Below are 21,072 nucleotides of genomic sequence, written 5' to 3' on the forward strand. Positions count from 1 at the left end.
TAAGTGTGGTTTTTCTGGAAGTGTCTGTGAATAATTGGTGTTCTTTAAACATATGGTAAAATTTACTGGTGACGCCACGCAGGCCTAGGCTTTTCTTTGTGGGAGGTTTTCTGATTATTTACCCAAACTCTTTCTTTGTTACAGATCTACTCATATTTTCTATTTCTTAAGTCTATTGCAGTAGATTGTGCCTAAGAATTTGTCCAATTTATCTAGGTTATCTAGCTTGTTGACATACAATTATTCATAGTGTTCCTGTATATTCCTTTTTATTTCTATAAGGTTGGTAGTAACGTATTGCCTTTCATTCCTGACTGCAGTAATTTGAGTCTTCTCTCTCCTCTTCTTGGTCAACCTAGACAAAATTCATTAATTTTGTTGATCTTTCAAAGAACTAACTTTTGGTTTTGCTAATTTTGTCTATTGTTTTTCTGGCCTCTGTTTCCACTATTTCCACTGTAATCTTTATTAATTCCTTTCTTTTGTTTGTTTTCGGTTCAGTATGCTTTTCTTTTTCTAGTTTCTTAAGGAATTAGGTTATTCCAATTAGGTTATTAAGAATTTTTCTTCTTTTTTAACATAGGCATTTATAGCTATAACTTTCCCTTTAAGCACTGTTTTTGTTGCAGTCCATAAATTCTGGTATGTTGCGTCTTTGTTTTCATTCATCTCAAAGCATTTTCTAATGTCCTTTGTAATTGCTTACTTTACCTTTTAGATATTTAGCAGTGTGCTGTTTAATTTCCACATGTTTGTGAGTTTCACAAATGTCTTTTTGTTACTGATTTATAATTGCATTCCATTGTGGTCAGAGAACATGCTTTGTATGATTTCAATCCTTTTAAACTTATTGAGATGTTATATGGCTTGACATATGCTCCATGTTCCATGTGCACTTTGAGAAGAATGTATGTTATGCTCTTTTGGGGTGGAGTGCTCTAGAGATGTCTGTTAACATCTACTTGGTTTATAGTGTTGCTCAATTCTGTCATTGTTGATCTTGTGTCTAGTTGTTCTATCCATTATTGATAGTACAGTATTAAAGTCTCTGACCACATATTGTTAGATTTTTCTAATTCTTCCTTTAATTCTGTCAGGTTTTGCTTCATGTATTTTGGGGCTCTGCGGCTATGTAAAATTCTTACATCTTCCGGATATACTGATCTTTTAAATCATTACAAAATATCCTTCTTTTTACCTAGTAGCAATTTTTGTCTTACGGTCTACTCTGTCTCATACTAACAAAGCCACTCCTGCTCTTTTGTTTACTATTTGTGTGGTATGTCTTTTTCCACTCTTTAACTTTGAACTTTTTTGTGTTTTTATATCTAAAGTATGTCCCTTGTAGATGCCATATAGTTTAATCATGATTTTTTTGCCTCCCAATATCTGTCTTTAATTGGAATGTTCAATCCGTTTATATTTAATGTATTTACTGATAAGGTAAAATTTAGTTATTTGTTTTCTATATACATATGTTACATCTTTTTTGTTCCTCTATTCCTCCGTTACAACCTTTTGTTGCTAAATAGGTATTTTCTAACATAGCATTTTAATTCTCTGTTCTTCTTTCACTTTTTTTTTTACTTTTTTTTAGTAGTTGCCCTGCAAATTATAATACCTTAATTTATAATGATGTAGTCTAGATTAATATCAACTTAATTTCAATAGCATATAAAAACATTGCTCTTATTCAACACTTTCCCCTCCACTGTTGTGCTATCATCATGCAAATTACCTCTTTATATATTTTATGCCCATCAACACAGTTACATAATCATTGTTTAACTCTGTTAGAAATTATCGTTTAACTCTGTTAGAAAAAAGTTATAAATAAAAACTACATTTAAACATTTGTATTTACTTATATTGTAACCTTTACTGGTGGTGCTCTTTATTTCTCCATATGAATTTTAGTTACTGTCTGGTTTCATTTCAGCCTGAAGGAGTCCCTGTAGTATTTCTTATAGGAAAAGTCTGACAGTAATACATTCTGTTTTTCTTTATCGGGGAATGTCTTAATTTCACCTCCATCTTTTAAGGATAGTTGTTTATTCTTGTTTGACAGTCTGTCTTTCAACAATTTAAAAACATCATCTCAGTGCCTTCTGGGATCCAGGGTTTCCAATGAGAAATCAGCTGTTGATTTTATTGAAAGTCCCTTGTAAATGATGAGTCACTTCTCTCTTGCTACTTTCCATATTCTCTTTCTGTTTGGCTTTTTGATAGTATGATTATGATCTGGCAAGCTATGGGGTTTTTTTAAGGTATTTGTCTTATGTGGAGTTCACTGAGCTTTAGGGATATGTAGATTACTATTTTTCTTCAAATTTGGGATGTTTGGGGCCATTATTTCTTAAAATAGTCTTTCTTCTTTTCTCTATCTCTCTCCTGAACTTCTGAGATTCCCATTATGTGTATGTTGGTACTTCTGATGATGTCCCATAAGTCTCTGAGTTTTTTTCATTTTTCACCATTCTTTTTTCTTTTTACTTCTCAGACTGAATCTCAATTGACTTATCTTCAAGTATGCTTATTCTGCCTTCTGCTTACTCAACTTTCCTTCTGAAGTGAATTTTTTATTTCAATTATTATAATTTTCAGCTCAGTAATTTCTATTTGCCCCTTTTATCATTTCTATCTTTTACTTAATATTCTCTACTTGGTGAGATATTGTTCTCATATATTCCTTTAGTTCCTGAAATATATTTAAAATAGCTAATCTATAGTCTTTTTTTCAGAAAGTCCAAACTTCTTTGGGGACAGTTTCTATGGTCTGCTTTTTTTTCCTGATGCTTTCTTATGTGTTTATCTCATAATTTTCTGTTGAAAACTATATATTTTAACTAATATAATGAGGAAAGCCTGGAATACAAATTCCCCTCCTTCCCTATACTTTCTGGTTGTTACTGTTTGCTGGTGGTGGTATTGGTAGTGGTTTAGTGACTTTTTGAACTAATTCTGTAGTCTGTATTACTATTTTCTCATGTTTTGCCACTGAAATCTCTGCTCAGTTAGCATAGTGGTCAGCTAATGATTAGACAGAGACTTCCTTAGATGTCTGGAATCAATAAGTTTACCAGTCTTTGCTGAAGAACTCTGTATGTCTAGGCATGCTTCAATAGGCAATGCTAAAACAGGCCATTTATAACTCTGCCTTAGCCTTCACTTCCTGCTTGTGCAGAACCTCATGACTAGCCAGAAAAGCAAAGAGCCAAAGGTGGGACCTTTGAAGCCTTTCCTGAGTATGGGCTCTAGGCTTGTAAACAACCCCACACATGCATGTGACCTTTTGGGTTCTGAGGAATATGCTGGAGTCTTTCAAAGAACCCTATGAACATATCATTCCCCAGCATTTCCTTTTAAGCCTTTTGGTTAGCCTACTGTTTGCCACAACTATTATTCAGTGCTTCAGGCAGTTGAAATTTCAACATTTGCTTCTCATAATTTTAATACCCCTAAGGAAAAGCCTGTTCACATTAGATGACCTCTGAGTCAGGTCAAATAAAGACAGCCCCATTAGTGGGAACTTCCAGGGAACAATCACACAAGTCAAATAATAAAAGTCTCTGAGAATGGGGATTTGAAGGAACTCCGACCCTATTCTTTGCTCTCATGTGGCTACCAGCCTGCTGGTTTTCACTGCGATTTATGGGCTGTTGATTTTCAAGGCTACTATGGAGTTGGAGAAGGAGGGGATTGTAATAGGTCAAGTTAAAACATCACAAAGCTCTGTATTTTTTACTAAAAATCAGCCATTTTTCTTGAATAAATGCTCCCTGAATTGCTGCAAGACCTTAGCTCTAAGAAGCTCAATGAATCACAAGTAAAACAAATACACAGAATCAAACACTAAGACACATCATAATCAAGTTGTTGAAAACAAATGATAATGGGAAAAGGGATATATTATCCCAGAGAAAAGGGATATATTACAGATAGGAAAGCAATAATTTAAAATATCACTGATTTCTCACAAAAACAATGCAAAAAAAGCTATAACCTAAAATTCTATGATTCTATGTCTAATTCTATATCCAGTTTTAAAACTCCTTCAAAAATACAGACAGGTTCAGACAAAATAAAGCTGAGAGAATGTATTGCCAAACATACTTCAGGTGGAAGATATATATGTAAATAATACAAATGATTCTTTTCTAATTTATTAATTCATAAAAATAATTGATAATTTAAATAAAAATAATTATAATGTATTATATAATACATAAATCTCTGAACTCCCCTCTCTGTGGTTTTTCTTTAATCCAGCATGGCATGATAAACTAATAGACATTTCCAGGTGAGGTCACAGCAGAGAAGAGAGACACTAGTTCTGCATTTGGGCCAAAACAAACTCAAGAGAAATTCATGGCAAGCAGATGTCCTCTCTATTACCCACATATTCTTTATACTTCTCAGGTCTTTGATCTCCTTACCCTCCTCGTCTCTCATCAGAAATAACTTCCCCCTCCCCTCTCTGCTTTTCTAAGATCTGATTTTCTTTCAGGGTCCAATTCAAATCCTTCCTCGTTTATGTAGCTTCTCTAGGCTTATCCACGGACAGCTAGCTAGTTAATGGCAGTTGCACAATTAGAACCTGGTCCTTCTCAAACTTCTTCAGTGGTAGGTGTCATGAAAGTAACAGTATCTTTGTAAAACACTATGAAATATTGCTACACTTAGGTTTTTTTAAAGTTAATGTGTTATGCTTAGTCGGATATTTTATTTTATTCCATCTTTTTGCCTGTGGCACAGCCCTCAGGAGATCCTGAGAACATGTGCCCTCAGTCAGATCTTTCTTACACTAGATTCTAGTATGGAAACAAACACCAAAGCTTTAAAAAGTATTGGGAGAAAAGCATACATAATTCTGGGAAAGTGTTTTTCTTAAAATCAAGAAAAGACACTTATTTTTCCAATATCTTAGTGGCAAAATAACTTGGTTTTGCCAAGAACATCAGTGTTCTGCAGTTCATTTTCTCTTTTTTTTTTTTTTTTTTTTTGAGACGTAGTCTCATTCTGTCACCCAGGCTGGAGTGCAGTGGTGTGATCTCGGCTCACTGCAACCTCCACCTCCTGAGTTCAAGCGATTCTCCTGCCTCAGACTCCCAAGTAGCTGGGACTACAGTTGCGTGCCACCATGCCCAGCTAATTTTTGTATTTTTAATAGAGACAAGGTTTCACCATGTTGGCCAGGATGGTCTCGATCTCTTAACCTTGTGATCTACCCACCTCAACCTCCCAAAGTGCTGGGATTACAAGCATGAGCCACTGTGCCTGGCCCTGCAGTTCATTTTAAAGATCATTGCACTGTATGCCATCCTAAAATTCTCCTTCACTGTCCATGACTTAAGGGTCAGATGAGGCTCAATCCCATCCTGATCTCCAAGGAGATTTGCAGAAAAATAATTTTCTCAGTATTATATGGCTCTACAATAAAGTGTACTCTTTGTCATCTCTCATGTCTGTGTCATGTTTCATTTTAGAACAAAGATACCTTAGATTTATAGCCTAGGACATAGCTCATTCCAATATCCTAGGTGTAAACTCTCTTAGTTACTCCAATAGATTCTCTAGTCTCAGACCACTTTCTATACTCTTGCCTCTTAACACATGTGTTCAAGTTAAACAGAAAAATTCCTGATGTGTTCTTGCCCGGTAGTCCAAATTTTTAAAAATAGAAAAAGAAAACCCTTGTGTGGAGAAAAGAAGCCATTTCCACAGACATCCTCCTAATATGGCGCTAACAAAGGATCCAGGGGCTGAAATATGGCTATATCTAGAGCACCCATGGATCTCTAGGGGTCTGTAAAGTACTCCCTTACCTCATGGTGCCTGGCACCCAAAGAGGGGCCAAAATGCTAGCTACTCATTCATGAAGGAAATCCACTGTTGTCACCTGACGCCTGATGAATCACACATTACACGACTCAGCGATGCAGTATGGTTTAAGCTACAACCAAGTGCAAACAAAAGCAACTCCATGTTCTCCATAGAGGAGACAAGGACACAAGGGCCAGACTGATTCTCTGAGGTAAGCTAGGCCCATTTGGAAGAGCTACTGCTTCAGAATTCTGCCAGTATTCAGAAGTTGGAGTACAGTTGGTCTCTTAGTCACCACTAAGGGTAGAACAAAAAGAAATGACTCTAAAGTTCACCAAGAGAAATCTAAGTTAGACCAAAGGACAAATCTGTAGAAGACTGTCAGCAGGATACAATGCTCATGTGTGTGCCAAGCATTTTTAAATTAGTCAGCTGTCCTCACCAGATGCTATGACTAACTAAACATGGTATCATCATATCCAGGCGGGGCATGGTGGCTCACACCTGTAATCCCAGCACTTTGGGAGGCCAAGATGGGCAGATTGCTTGAGGTCAGGAGTTCAAGACCAGCCTGACCAACATGGTGAAACCTTGTCTCTACAAAAAATACAAAAATTAGCCGAGTGCGGTGGTGGACACCTGTAGTCCCAGTTACTCGAGAAGTTGAGGCATGAGAACTGCTTGAACCCGGGAGGCCAAGGTTGCAGGGAGCTGCGCTCCTGCCACTGCACTCCAGCTTGGGTGACAGAGTGAGACCCTGTCTCAAAAACAAAAAAAAAAATCATATCACTATATCCAGAAATGGTGATAAGTAATATATAAATAGTATCACCATTTAATATATTCTTTAACATATTCTCATGTATTCTTAACATATTCTCATATAAGTTGAATTTCAGTAATATATTCAAGAATATATTATTATACCTTCAATAATATATCACTGCAACTTCAAGAAAATATTGTTATGACTGGGGAACTAATATAAAAGCCTTGTTCAACGCAAAAATGGTTCCTGGGATATTTCTATACAATGTAAGAATTCAGAAATTTGGTTTTAAATGACTGCTGAAATAAACCTTGTGAGGTAAGCAAGTTACATGAAGATAAATAAACCAGTGGGATTTTTTTAAGTGTGTTTATTCAAGTTGAGGAAAAGCCACATAATTCACTACATGTCAAGCCTAAACTTAGATTTTTCATCATCATCTGACAATATGTGGCAAGCACAGTTTTTGCAAAACAGTTAACTGTTTTTGGTTATTCCCAATCAGTAATAAGGAATCTTTTAACTCAAGGTTGCATATTGTTCTTTGGCTAAAAATAGTAGAAAATCTCAGTCCTTTAAATATAGAATAATCTCTCTGATCTCTTTAATTTATTTTCCTTCCTGTGATCACATAATACTGAATACCAATTATGTGCCTAGTATGTGGAAAGCTTTTCTCAGCATCAAACCGATATTTTAAATATCAAGAAAAAAGAAAAAACCTTTCTAAAAACTTTTTACACTCTAACAGGGAAGAGAAATGAAAAATAAACAAATAAATTTTTAAAAGACTTTTTAACTCTTTAGCATGTTTTGAAAATCACATTATACGTTTTAGCATGACAATGTTATTTAACTAATTTGTATGTATTTGTTCCCTGTCATAGTTAGTAGGAATATTTTCTCAAACTTCTGAGAATATTTAAAATTCATATTCATATGATTTTTAGGAGCCTAAGACTTTACAAGAACACATTTTAGAACTGATTCTAGTCACCACAAACAAATTCAGTGATGTGTACATACAACAGTTATGCTCCAGACACCACTCACTCTCCACAACTCCTCACACCCCGACCTTCTACCCCCAGTCCCCTGCCCCTGGGAACACCCGTTCTCCAGTCTGGGAAAGGAAAGTGCCTCCTCCACATCCTCTCCCAGGGTCTCTCCCCAGACCTGAGTCCGTGGGGAGAAATGCTGACTCATAGCCACAGCCGGTTAGCAGCTCTCACTTCTCCAGCTCTGCTGAGCTGAGCAACCCCAGGGAGCGTGGAGAAATTGTCGGTACACTCTCCAGAAGACTGTGGGAAGAAACACCCCTAAGCCTTGAGCCTGGAGTCTGGCGGACTGCAGGAGCTACCAGCAGAACCTCAGGCACAAGGGATCCACATGTTCACAGCTGCCACGGGGAAGATAGAAAAGAAAGGAAATTAAAGGTCAAAAGGACAGAGAAAGCGAAGGGAGAAGAAGAGAAAAGAAAGAAGTGCATAAGGTGGAGTGGTCAAAAGTGGACTGCCCACGCTTTCCTGGCCCTGAGATTTTCTTCCCTGCCCCTCCCCTAGCTGGAGGCCCCTCTGCAGGATGCCCCTGTCCCTGGAGGCAGCCAACCAGCCAGGCAGTGTCTCCCTGCTTTCAGCTGATTAAAATACTTTGGCCTGAAGCCTATAAACTTGTGTGTTTTTGATTGCTCACCAGATTCTCATCCAAAAGCCTTTCACTTTTTCACTCCACAAAGGAGAACATGTCATGGAAGTGACTTGTTTAAGAACATACTTCAAGCTATCTATTCACCAAGAGAACTCTAAGTTAGACAAAAGGACGAATCTGTGGAAGACAGGCAGCAGGATACAATGCTCATGTGTGTGCCAAGCATTTTTTAAATTAGCCAACTGTCCTCACCAGAGGCTGTGACTGGCTAAAAATCTATCACCATATCCAGGCCAGGTGCAGAGACTCAGCCTATAGTCCCAGCACTTTGGGAGGCCGAGACAGGCAGATTGGTTGAGGTCAGGAGTTCAAGACCAGCCTGGCCAACATGGTGGAACCCCATCTCTGTCAACCAGACCCAAGGGTAAGCTACTGCTCTGCCCTGGATAATACCCCACTTATAATAATCTATAATTCTATATACCTTAGGACACTGAGGCCATGTTTCATCATCCCAGAAATTTAAATAGCGTCAACAATAAAAAGAAAGCACTCCTTTTAGTTCTCAAAAGCAATTGTATGATTCAAGTTGTAAGTTTCAGAACAGGCAAAACTAATACATGATAGGAAAAAATATGTTCAACAGTTGCTTTGGGGGTGAGGGGATGGGGGTTGACTAGGGAGGAACATGAAGGAACTTTCTGGAATGATGGTAATTTACATGTTCTATACCTTAATAGTGGTTTGGGTTACACAGCTGTATTCATTTATCAAACCTCTTTCAGTGGTACATTTAAGATTTGTGCATTTCAATGTATGTAGATGTGACCTCAAAGGGAAAAAAAACATGGAAAATATTTATTTAACTCTAGTTAAAGATATGCATGCTGAAGTGTCTAAGGATTAAGTATTTTAATGTCTGCAACTTACTTTTAAATATATTCCAAAAATAGGATGTGTTGATGAATGGATAGAGGGATAGGTAGATGAATATCTACATGTGATGAAACAGTATAGTAAAATGTTAATTATAGAATCTAAATGATAATCCAACTGGGTTGTTCACTGTCAGATTGTTCCAACTTTTCTGTAAGTTTGAAAATTTTATAATAAAATGTTGGTTTAAAGCATTTGAGAATTGTTGATGCATATGAGATTTTATATATAGGTATTATGAAGACAGGTGTTACATCTGACTTTCATATCCATATGAAATATATATATTAGTAATGGCAAAAACTGTGATTACTTTTGCACCAACCTAATAGAAGACAACCTACTTGTATATATGCCACAGATACACACGCTCATATATTCCAGTTTTATAGTAAAAAATTCCAGTTTTATATTAAAATAATAGAATAATTTAAAAGGCATCATATGAATTAAACTGAGCATCAAGTAGATTTTATTTTATCACACAGACAGACTTCTGTCAATATGAGACATTTTATCTGTTAATTCAGTTTTACACATAAAAAGCATGCACAGAAATACATACACTGAGCACCAAGCTTATGGACAGGTATTGTAAGGAGCTGCTATTAATATATCATGTTAGAAGAAGGGTGATAAAAACAGTTCCCTTACATCTCCCCTGTGTCTATCCCTATATGACATTTCCACATTACTAACACCTTTAGATTAGATTACAAGAAGCAGTGATTTAGAAAACCAACTTAAAGCAGATAGATGAATAGGTAGATGAGAGAGAGAGATTAAATCCTTATTGGATATTAATAACTTGGTCTTTATTTATGACTGTCCTCCCTCCTAAGGATTTGAAGTGCTTCCAATAAAAATATGTGCAATGATTGATAAAATATAATAAGAAGAGAGCATCAGGACTAGGGAAAATATAAATAAGAGTGGTAATTTTAGACCAAGAAAAAGAAAAACACAAATTGCATGCAACAAGGGAGCCTAGGATAACAGCTACAGTTGAACATAATATTTGTCTCTGAATCACAGAGAAAAGAAACTATCAATTATGCTGAATTTTCTAATTTAATTCAATATTTTAAAGTAATTTTGTCCTTGAAACTTTTGGAGAATATTTAGTGATATCACTGACAGCCCTCTCAACACCATTCCTACAGAAATAAGATTTGGTAAAAGATATTCTATATCTATTTCTCAACAAATTGTTGAATAAAAAATCTAGAGCACAATAATGGTTATCCCAAAGGCAAGAACTTCTAGTAAAGGAAAATTCCAGGTGATACAAATATAGACAACCTCCAAGGGTGGTTGGACTAGATAGAAGTAAATAAAATAAAAGTAAATAAAATAAGATTTTATCTCATAGTCTATGCCTGAAAAATGAGAAAAATATGGCAACACTTTTTTCTTTTAAAGTTCTATAATGTGATAGATGCTCTTTCTCTGAACACTATTCCCAATCCCCCCATCACCTGTTTCTCTCCCCCACCCTGGCCAATCTTGGGAAAGAGGGTACCCTAGCCACCTTGTTTGTTCTACTTATGGACATGTGGTTACAGGATCAGGGATGCTCAGAAGGCTGGCTCTGCAAAGAGAGAGCAGAACAAATTTGACACATGGAGAAGCAGAAACTAAAGGTGGAGACGGGCATCCTTCTGACCTTCAGCTCCTCTTCCTGGTCTCCTTGAAGCCTAGGGACTTTCTTCCAGAGAGTTCTGTGAGATAACACCATTGTGGCCTTTTAATAAACCTCCTGTTTTTCTTGGATAATACTAAAATGCAACCAATGAATATTTAATTTCAGGAGCAGCTTAGACACATATTCCAAGAATGGAGATTTCTGTCGGTTTGGCTTGATTCAAGCATAGAACTTGTAGCGTCTAGCGGAAAGGATGTATTCTAAACCATCTTCCATAAATATCACGTTTCTCAGCCAACCTTTGATGAAAGTGATGAAGAGCAGACAATTTAAAATGGTTTGCTCTTGCAGAGACTGGAATGATGGTGCTCTGAGCTGATCCATATGCTTCAAAAATCTCACAAGCAGATGGTGAGGTATTGATCTTTTTTGAAAACTAGGTAAACTGCTCTGGACTCATCCAGATGGACTCAGACCCATGAATTTAATCAAGGTCAGCAACCTACGGAAGAACAGAGCTGACTGGGTTGAATGGGCATTAAACTGTTTTGGTAGCAAAAGGTCATCCTTAAGCTTTATCAAATGTAAGCTTCTTCATCAAAAGTGTGGAGGTTTATTGTGCCAGAGTCTAAAATGGGGCCAACTGTTTAAGAACTATGGAGTTGGGAAAAGCAAATCTTCCAGATGTCAAGTGGGCATCAAAAGACTCCAAGGGCAATTTTCATATAATTCATTGTTATTTTTATTATTAAAATGCTTATGGCAAAAAAAAATTCAGAAAATATGGCAAAATAGTTTTTAATAGAAGTTAATTAAGGCCAGGCATGGTGGCTCATGCCTGTAATTCCACCACTTTGGGAGACCAAGGTGGGAGGATCACTTGAGGCCAGGAGTTCAATACCAACCTGGGCAACAAAGTGAGACCCCGTCTCCACAAAAAAAATGCACAAATTAGTCAGGCATAGTAGTGCACACCTGTAGTCCCAGCTACTTGGAGGCTGAGTTGGGAGGATTGCTTCAGCCCAGGAGTTTGAGGCTGCTGGGAGCTATGATCCCATCACTGCACTCCAGCTTGGGCGCCAGAGTGAGACACTGTCTCTAAAAGAAAAAGAAGAGGGTAATTAATAACCCAATCTTCTAGGATAATTACTGTCATTATTTTGCCATATTTCCATCCAGTAAAAAGTGTTTCATTTATTTATAAATACTATTTTGTAAACTTAACAAAATATTATAAATATATGTCAATGTCAATACATTTTACAGGATCATTTTAATAACCATGTAATATTCCAGTAAATGGCCATGCCATCATACTTTATTTAAACAGTCCCCTGCCATTGGGTGTTTAAATGATTTCTGGGGTTTGGCTACTATAAAAGACACTGAAATGAACACTCTTCTACATAAATTCTATATTTACTTGTCCAATCATCTCCTTAGGATAAATTCCCAAAGATCTTCAAAATTTGCTGTGTTCCACTCATTAGAAGGAGCTTCTCATTGGTAAGAAGTTTATAATAAGATAGAATCAGATAAATTTTTGAGTGATTCTTCCGTATTCTTTTCTGCAGCATGACTCCTTAAACTTAGCATTCTGAACTTAGTTTTCCAGAGTTTCTGGGTTTCTTGTGGGCACCAGGCATCCTTTTCAAATCAGAAGCCTAATGACCACACCCATATTTACTAAAATAAGATGCCCTTAGCCAACTGGAAGCCACTGAGTAAACTGAAAAGCCCTTCCTTTCTCTGCAGTCTGCTTAATTCCCTACTTTCAAATGTATAATTTTGTGTGTGAATGAGCCCGGGAACCACTAGGTCAAAAGTACAAGTGAGAAGAAATGGCTGCTTTTGGAGCACCAGCGATGGTGTTAGATTCACTCAATATAGTCTACAACATTGGTCTATACAATGGAGATGCTAGTAAAGATAGCCCCAAATATTTATCCTGTCATCTGGCACTTAGCAGTGTTAAATTATATTTATAAATTAATTAGGCAAGTAATTATACAACTGCCCCAAGGGGACTGACCCATGGGGAAATAAGTCTTGCAGTCATCGTCAGATAAAACCTTAGCATGCAGAGAATTAGCACAGCCATTACATACTCAAAATACATGCAGATGACAAGATTATCAAACGGCAGCTATATAGGTAACAGACACCTTAGGGGGAAGGATGAAAACATATGACATCTGTTGATTTGGTCGCCAACTAAGGAACAGAATCTGGAGAAAACTGGTTCGTGTTGTATAAGCTGATGCACAGAGATGATCCTCCCCTTTCTGATTGGGAAAAAAAAAATAAGTGTCAAATTACCCTGACTTCTTCCAAATTCCCTGTTGTGATTTGAATTATGTCTCCCAAAAACCCGTATGTCAAAGTCCTAACCTCCAGTCAGAATGTGACCTTATTTAGAAATAGGGCCATTGCAGAGGCAATTAGTTAAGTTAGGATGATGCCATATTGGAGTAGGGAGGGCCAGTATGACCCAGTATGACTGGTGTCCTTATAAAAAAGGGAGAATTTGGACACAGAGACATACACATATAGAAGTAAGATGATGTGAAGAGACACAGAAAGAAGATAACCACCAGAAATGAAGAGAGGCACAGAACACATTTCTCCCTCACAGTCCTCAGAAGGAAGCAATCCTGCCAACACTCTGATTTAGACTTCTGGCCTCCAGAACTGTGATTTGTTGCAGCCTGAGCAAACCAATGAATCTCTTCCGTCCCCTTTAATATCAGAAAGAAATGTGTGAAACACTAAAAAAATAAAAGAATTCACTTTCCAAAATCCTGGTCTGTTTAGAGACAAAAAATGCTAAGCCACAGAAATCAAGTCGTAGCATCAGATTTATTTATTTATTTATTTATTTATTTTATTCTATTTTTTTTCTTTGAGACAAGGTCTCACTCTGCTGCCTGGACTGGAGTACAGTGGAGCAACCACAGCTCACTGCAACCTCTGCCTCCCACGCTCAAGTAATCACCACACCTCAGCCTCACAAGTAGCTGGGACTACAGGCACATGCCACCATGCTCAACAATTTTTTTTTTGTTTTTCTATAGACTCAAGATCTCATTATATTGCCCAGGTTGGTCTCAAACTCCTGGGTTCAAGAGATCTCCCCACTTTGGCCTTTCAAAATGCTAAGATTACAGGAGTGAGCCACCACACCAGGCAGCTATTTGTTTAGGACTCAGAATAGAAAAATTCCTATCACTGGGAAATGAAATAATTTGCTTGCAGAGCTATTAGGCAAAAGAGCTAAGGTTTGACACAAACCTGTTCAAAGACAGTCACTCTACTATGTGCTGCCTTTGACAGGCCTTCACCTCCCTTTGCACTGCAGCTCCATTTCCCTTTGCCTCTCCTCTGCCCTCAGATACACAAGGCCCCCATGCTGCCCTCTGCCACAGCCCCCACTCCAGCACCCTATCCAAGCCAAGCCAGCCTCCCCCAGAGAACCATATGTTCTAAACAAAATGCACCCTCTGCCCCTTCATTTCTCTTTGATCCACAAACAAAACTCCTGGGCCTTCAGAATGGGACTGTTGCTAGATTTTTAGAAGAAAGCAACCTGAATACCTCAAGCAATTTACACAAAAGTGTATATAATGCCCGAGGAGTTTGTAAAAGGATCTCTACTTGGCAGAATTTATGGGACAAATGACTTCAGTAAGGTGCATTTTGGGTGTTACTCGATGGCTCTGGGTGACTGTCCCCACTCTCAGGGATCTCGAGCAGAGTCTAGGCTGTCCCCCAAATGCTCTCCTCAATACATTCATCCTTTTGTCCTTGTTAAAATGTGTATGTCCCTGGAAAATTCGCATCTCAGGGTGCTGGCCATCTGAGTGTCTGAACTTAAAAATGGCTCTATCAGATGGGCTATGATTTCAGAATATAAAACTGAGCTGCAATAGTTTTCAATTGTATTCCTTAGCAAACAGGGGAGCTCTTTCCAGGAGAAGGAAAAGTGTCACCACCCCAGGTTAGAGGGAGTGGGAGAGATGCCACCAAGAAGAGGGTCACAAGACAACACATCCAAAAGGACTCAAGGTCATGCTTAGCCTGTCCCAACATTCTGCCTAACACAGAAATAACAATTTTAGCCAGAGCTTTGTCTCTCAAGTGCTTCTAAGATGTCGTGGTAATCGCAGCTTTATTGAACATTGTCAATGTCTTGGCACTTTTTAAGTATTAACTCATTTCATCTTTACAAGCTTAAACCCTGGGTGCTGTTATCCATCTTTCATAAATGGAAAAAGAGAGCCACCAAAGGGCTAAGTAATTTGCCTATTAGGGAGTAAAGCCAGTCTCTAAGCCCAGGCAGGCAACTACACAGACTCCTGCTCTAACCACTGTTCTAGGCAAGGAAGTTTCATATGTGACATTAGGTATAATTATTTCAGCAAAAATACAGAGTGGTAAATGGAAGCATCTGCCAGCCCATGTGAGATACAGGAAATGTTCCCACTTGATGCCCAAAGAAGACATCAGAAGTTCTCACCGACTAGCCCTCCAGAGCCAGCAGTCCCACCATCAGATCCCAGGTACACAAGTCCCACTGGGATGATACCTAGAAATAAATGACTGCCATTGCCCTGCTTGTGACTTGGTTTAAACAGCTAGGCAAACCCAAACCTAAAAATATAACTTTGGTCTGGAGAACTCAGGCTATTCCTTGTGGGTCTCATTCCAGCTGCCACTTTCCACTGTATTTCACTAGGGATGGCTGAGCCGAGCTCCCAGTGCAGCCATGCCTTAGTCATGGAACCAGGAGGCCTCCTCCCTGCCCACCTCTGGAGCACTCCCTGGAGGCAGTCCAAACAGCTTGTCTCAGCTGTCACACTAAGAGAACTGAATTCCAAACAGAACAGGAAAAAAAAATTCTCAAATGTCTGCTCTCCTTCCAGGATTTAACAGGCCTGATACAAGAAAGTAAAAATAACAAAATTAAATGTGTGAAATTCTAGGGACTATAATGCTGCCAATACATTGTTTTGTTTTGTTGTTTAAACCATAAATTGTTAATCTGCCTGTGCCTTTTCACTTCGGTGAGGGAGAGTTAAAATATGTCAGTGCCTGACTATTAAAAAAGCAGCGTCTGAATTTTAAAAATGGCTCTATCAGATTGGCTGTGATTTCAGAATATAGAGCTGAGCTGCAATCGTTTTCAATTTTATTCCTTAGCGAACAGGGAAGCTCTAAACATTTCTCTCTCTCACACACAGAAGTCTGACCCTAGAGATACAAAACAGAACAGAGTGCTGTGAAGTGAAGGCCTCTGCCAGACAGGGCTAGCTCAGCCTTTCAGAGACGACATGAGAGCTGCCTCCAGTGCTCCTCAGAGTCCAGCTTGAGCAAGCCCACCCAGGCCACAAGAGAGAAGGCACTGTGGAGTTCCCACCTCCAGAGGCCAGCAAACCCCTTCCATGCAATAAGGCCCAGAGGTCACCCCATCCCCCAAGGAAGGGTATTCTATTAGCTGCCAGAAAGCCTGATGAGCTCAAGTGTGCGAGACATAAGAAGGGATACAGCAGCAGGATGACCCCTCCAGAGGATGGGGACAGCCCTTCCTAAGAGAAGGCATAGGTCAGCAGGACAGGGAGGTTGAAAGAGGGGGCTGGAAAGAGGACAGAAGGGCTGAGCATGAGCCAGAAAGAGAGGCAGGGGATGAGGGAGCTCCAGCTCCAGCCAAGAGGGAGAGTATGTCTTCTCCCAAGGAAATACATCTATCTGTGGGGAAGGAGATAATGAGTATGTTGGATAAAGTCATAACCCTTGATCCTTCTATACCAACAGGTACATCCACCACCCAAATCCATCATGATCCGATGTGGGTTCTGCCTAAGGAAGACCTTTAAGGCAGGAGGCCCTTGAGGAAGAACAGAATCATCATGTCATCATCCAGGGTCCTCTACCTCTGGCAAAGATTGGCCTGATGAATGGGATCAGAGCTGGAGGCCTGGGTATCATTTGACTGCAAGAGTTAGGGGCAGTGGGGTGGATACAGTCCTGCAGCAGCCAAGACATCCCCCAACCTGTCTCCAAATAACAGACAACAAGTCTACATTTCCTGAAATTCTGTATCAGCATACTGACAATGAACACTGTAGAGAAGTAAGGAAGGAGGAGCTCCTACAACACAAGGCTACCATTGCTGTCTTCTGCACTTGTTCTTTTTGCTCTCCTCTCTGTTCACTCCTTTGTAATAAATGGCTCTTAAGTCTTTAAAACAAAAATTAAATAGAGATGGACATCATAGAACATCATAGAGACAAAGTAAAACAGTGGTTGCCAGGGGCTGGGGAAGTGGAGAACAGGGAGTTAGTGTTTAATGGGTACAGAGTTTCAGTTTTACAAGATGAAAAGGGTATTGGAGATGGATGGTGGGGATGGTTGCCCAATAATGTGAATCTACTTGATGCCACTCAACTGTATGCTTACAAAGGGTTAAAATGGTATATTTTGTTATACATATTTTACAACAAATTTTTTTAAGTTAATGGGGCCGGGCACGGTGGCTCAAGCCTGTAATCCCAGCACTTTGGGAGGCCAAGGCGAGTGGATCGCTTGAGGTCGGGAATTCAAGACCAGCCTGGTCAATATGGCGAAACCCTGTCTCTACTGAAAATACAAAAATTAGCCTGTAGTCCCAGCTACTTGGGAAGCTTAGGCTTGAGAATCGCTGAATCCGTGAGGTGGAGGTTGCAGTGAGCCGAGATCACGCCACTGCACTCCAGCCTGGGCAACAGAACAAGACTCTAAGAAAAAAAAAAAAAAAAAAAAAGGTTAATGGTATTTTCTAGTCTTCAAGGTCAATAAAGAAAAGGGAAGGGTAACCAGGTAAATGTGTCCCACTCTACAACTAATTTTGAGGAGACCAGAAACCTAAGGGCAAGAAGGAGTATTGGCAACTGTTAAAAGGAAAGAAAAGCAGACCCTATCCCAGAAGCCTGCAGCAGATAAGAAAAACAAAAACCAAAACATTTGAGAGGCAGGATGAGCATCTGAACCGGCCCTGGAGTTTGGAGTAGGTAGACCTTTGAGTGATGCAGAGACGTAAGAGGCAGCACACTCCTCCAGGCCTGCCCCATCACAAGGCCATCCCTCTCACTCTTCATTGTCTTTTTCAAAATATTGCTGTTCTTGCCTTCCTCAGTAGTCTCTTCTTTTGAACTACAGGCTGTCCTGTAACACCATCACTTTCCCATCCTCTCCCACGTGTGCCTGGGAGCCTTAATATCTGGTTTTCTGTCTCCTGGATTCTTGCCAGTTAATGGAGTAATTTCAACATTCATGTTGATGACTTAGCCAGTCTCATTTCCTGTTTCCAAATGGCCATCTTTATCTTTGGTTAACTCATTCCTGAGGCCACACCCTGCATAATAACAAAAGTCGTGACTATATATCAGAACTTGCCAAGTGGCAGGCACCATGCTAGTAACTTCACATCATTTTCTGTAACCCTCACAGAGAATGTAAAGTCAGGCTACAGCACTCCTATGTAGACATGGCCCAACCTCACAGAGATAATAACTAGATAGGGGCTAGGATTCTAAACCTGCTGCTCAGACTCCCAAGTCCATGCTCTCCTCTCTTTAGAGCACAGCCTCAGAACACATCTGAAATGTAAACCCTGAAACTCCTGGTCTCTGATCATACACTCTTGCCTTGCTACCTCTCCCCCCAAACCTCTTCCTTGGCCTCATCAAATGTCCAACCTCTCGATGCTTGTCTTTATTCCGAATGTATCAATCCTTCCTGATGCTTCTTCCTTCCATACCTGTGACCAGAGGAAATGCTGAGAAAATCCTCAGGAGACTGTTTCTTTGGCTCAGTGCCCATGCAATGAACTCCCTCCCTTTGATCACCAGACTACTGATTAAATTAGTAAAATCCTCTAGGCCTAAAATTGTAAGCAATGGTCTAATAGTGATGTAAGCACTGGTTTGAACTTTAATAAGTGTGATAGATTCTTTGGAACCAAGTGAAGAGAAAACAGCTGATGGCAGGTGGCACATGATAAGAACCATGGCTACTCCCAGTTGGTCTCATAAAAATGAGGTCCCAAGCTTCCTCTCAGGGCTGTTTGATCCAGCAGGAGCGCATTCTGACCGTGATGTCACTGCTGGCATCCACTGAAAGACATGCTGTCTCCCTCCATCTTGAAGATGGTGACTCAGCACCCTAGGGTTTCCACAAGTGGCTGGAAAAAATTCTCACTCCCTTTACTGTCCATCAACAGGCACCACTGAATGAGCGTGACAGTAAAGTGTGCCCTTCAGTAGAGACCTCCCTTCCCTCTTCTTCAAGACTAAGGCTTGCAGGGGGAGTTGGGGAGTGAAACAAAGTAGAATTCTGTAGTTTAATGTGACAGCATGTGTACGCATGTATGTTCTTTGTCTAATGACAAAAACGCAAAAGCATATGAGATCTATATGTAACAAGTTCTGAACCCTTGGTTATCAATAATACAGAGCCTATCTGAGTCAATAGCTTCAACCACACTCTCAACATCTCCATTCTCTTGACCTCCTGCCTAGTCCTTCTGCTCACCCTTGACATTCCACAGCAACTCTGTTTTCCCCAATTCTGAATATTCTGTCACTGTTGGAAAAGAAAATCATAAAACTATGTTGATTATCTAAATTACATTTTAAAGCTCAAACCTCAGCTCTGTTCTTCATATTCCTGTATTGGGTTTCCTTATAGTAGCATTTCCAAATTTGTTCCATGTTGCTCAAGTTTCCTATCCCAATCCTAGCCCCTTGACCCTCATAAGACAACACAGCTTCCTAATTTCCAAGAGAAAAAAAAAAAGCAGTCATCCACAGTTTCTATCCCTTTCAAGTTTTACTTCCACTTATCTTCCCCACTTCTTGTTCAAAAAGAAAGTATCCCACTTCTATCCAGGGCCAGTCAATCCATCAGCATGTTGATCCTGGCCTTCCTCTTCTAGGATGTTTCATGAACTCCAGACGTCTTCATCCAAAAAAAATCAATCACTAAAGCAAGCCTTCCCTCAGTCCTACGTACTCTTCAAACCACCACCCTATGGCTGCCCTTCCATGAGTACCCACCTATTTTTGGTACTCATGCCCTCCACTGCCTAACCTCCCCATTCATCCCTCAATTTGTCGTAATTTAGCTCCCAATCCTACTCCTATGTTGAAGATTCCCTGGCAAAAGTTAACTATTTCCTAATTGTCAAACTCGGTCTTTATTTCTCCTCCAAAGGTCTTAATCTTTCTGAAGCTACAGTATGGATGGACATGGGTAAGGTAGTACAAGGAGGATTAAGCATGGACACTGGAGTCAGTGGCCTGGTTACAGTTTCCAACAATTACAAACTGTTTAAGTTGAATTATTTGACCTACCTGCACCTCAGTTTCCTCACCCTTAAAATAGAAATGACGCTAATAATAGCTTCCAATGCTTAAGGCTTACTAGCTAACTGGGTAGAGAAAGATGCAATATGAGATAGTGAAAGCTGGATTGGTGGGGGCCAGTGGGGGGACAGTCAGAGTAGCAGGGATGTAATCTTAGCCTCAGAATCTTGTGTAATCACAAGATCTCTGGGTCTCATTTTTAAATAGGTTAGGTGCTGTGGTTTGAATGTTTGTGTCCCTCTGATATTTGTGTCCTCCAAGCAGGAGGATTATTTGACCCCAGAAGTCTGACAGCCACCTTGCCAACATAGTGAGACCCCCCAAAAATTAGGCAGGCATGGTAGAATGTGCCTGCAGTCCCAGCTACTCAGCAGGGTGATGTGGGAGGAAGGCTTGAGCCCAGGAGTTCGATGTAGTAGTTCGAAGTCCCTCTGAAATTCATGTTGAAACTTAATCCCCAGTGTAACAACATTAAGAGGTACAGCCTTTACAACATGATTAGGCCATAAGGGCTCTGCCTCATGGATAGGATTAGTGCCCTTATAAAAAGACTCAAGGGAGCAGTTTCGTCCCTTTGCCCCTTCCACCACGTGAGAATGCAGCAAGAAGGTGCAAGCCCTCACCAGACACCAAATTCTGCTAGTACTTTGAGCTTGGATTTTCCAGCCTCCAGAACTATGAGAAATACATTTCTATTCTTTATAAATTACCCAGTGTGTGGTATTTTATTATTTTATTATTTTATGATAGCAGCAAGAACAGATAAGACTCTGGATGATCTCCAAAGTTCTTCCTGGCCATAAACACTTCTGTGACCCATAAAATAGTTTGGCAACAATTTGAGAAAATGT

Source organism: Mandrillus leucophaeus, unplaced genomic scaffold (genome assembly GCF_000951045.1).
Source record: "Mandrillus leucophaeus isolate KB7577 unplaced genomic scaffold, Mleu.le_1.0 Scaffold338, whole genome shotgun sequence".
Classification (NCBI taxonomy): domain Eukaryota; kingdom Metazoa; phylum Chordata; class Mammalia; order Primates; family Cercopithecidae; genus Mandrillus; species Mandrillus leucophaeus.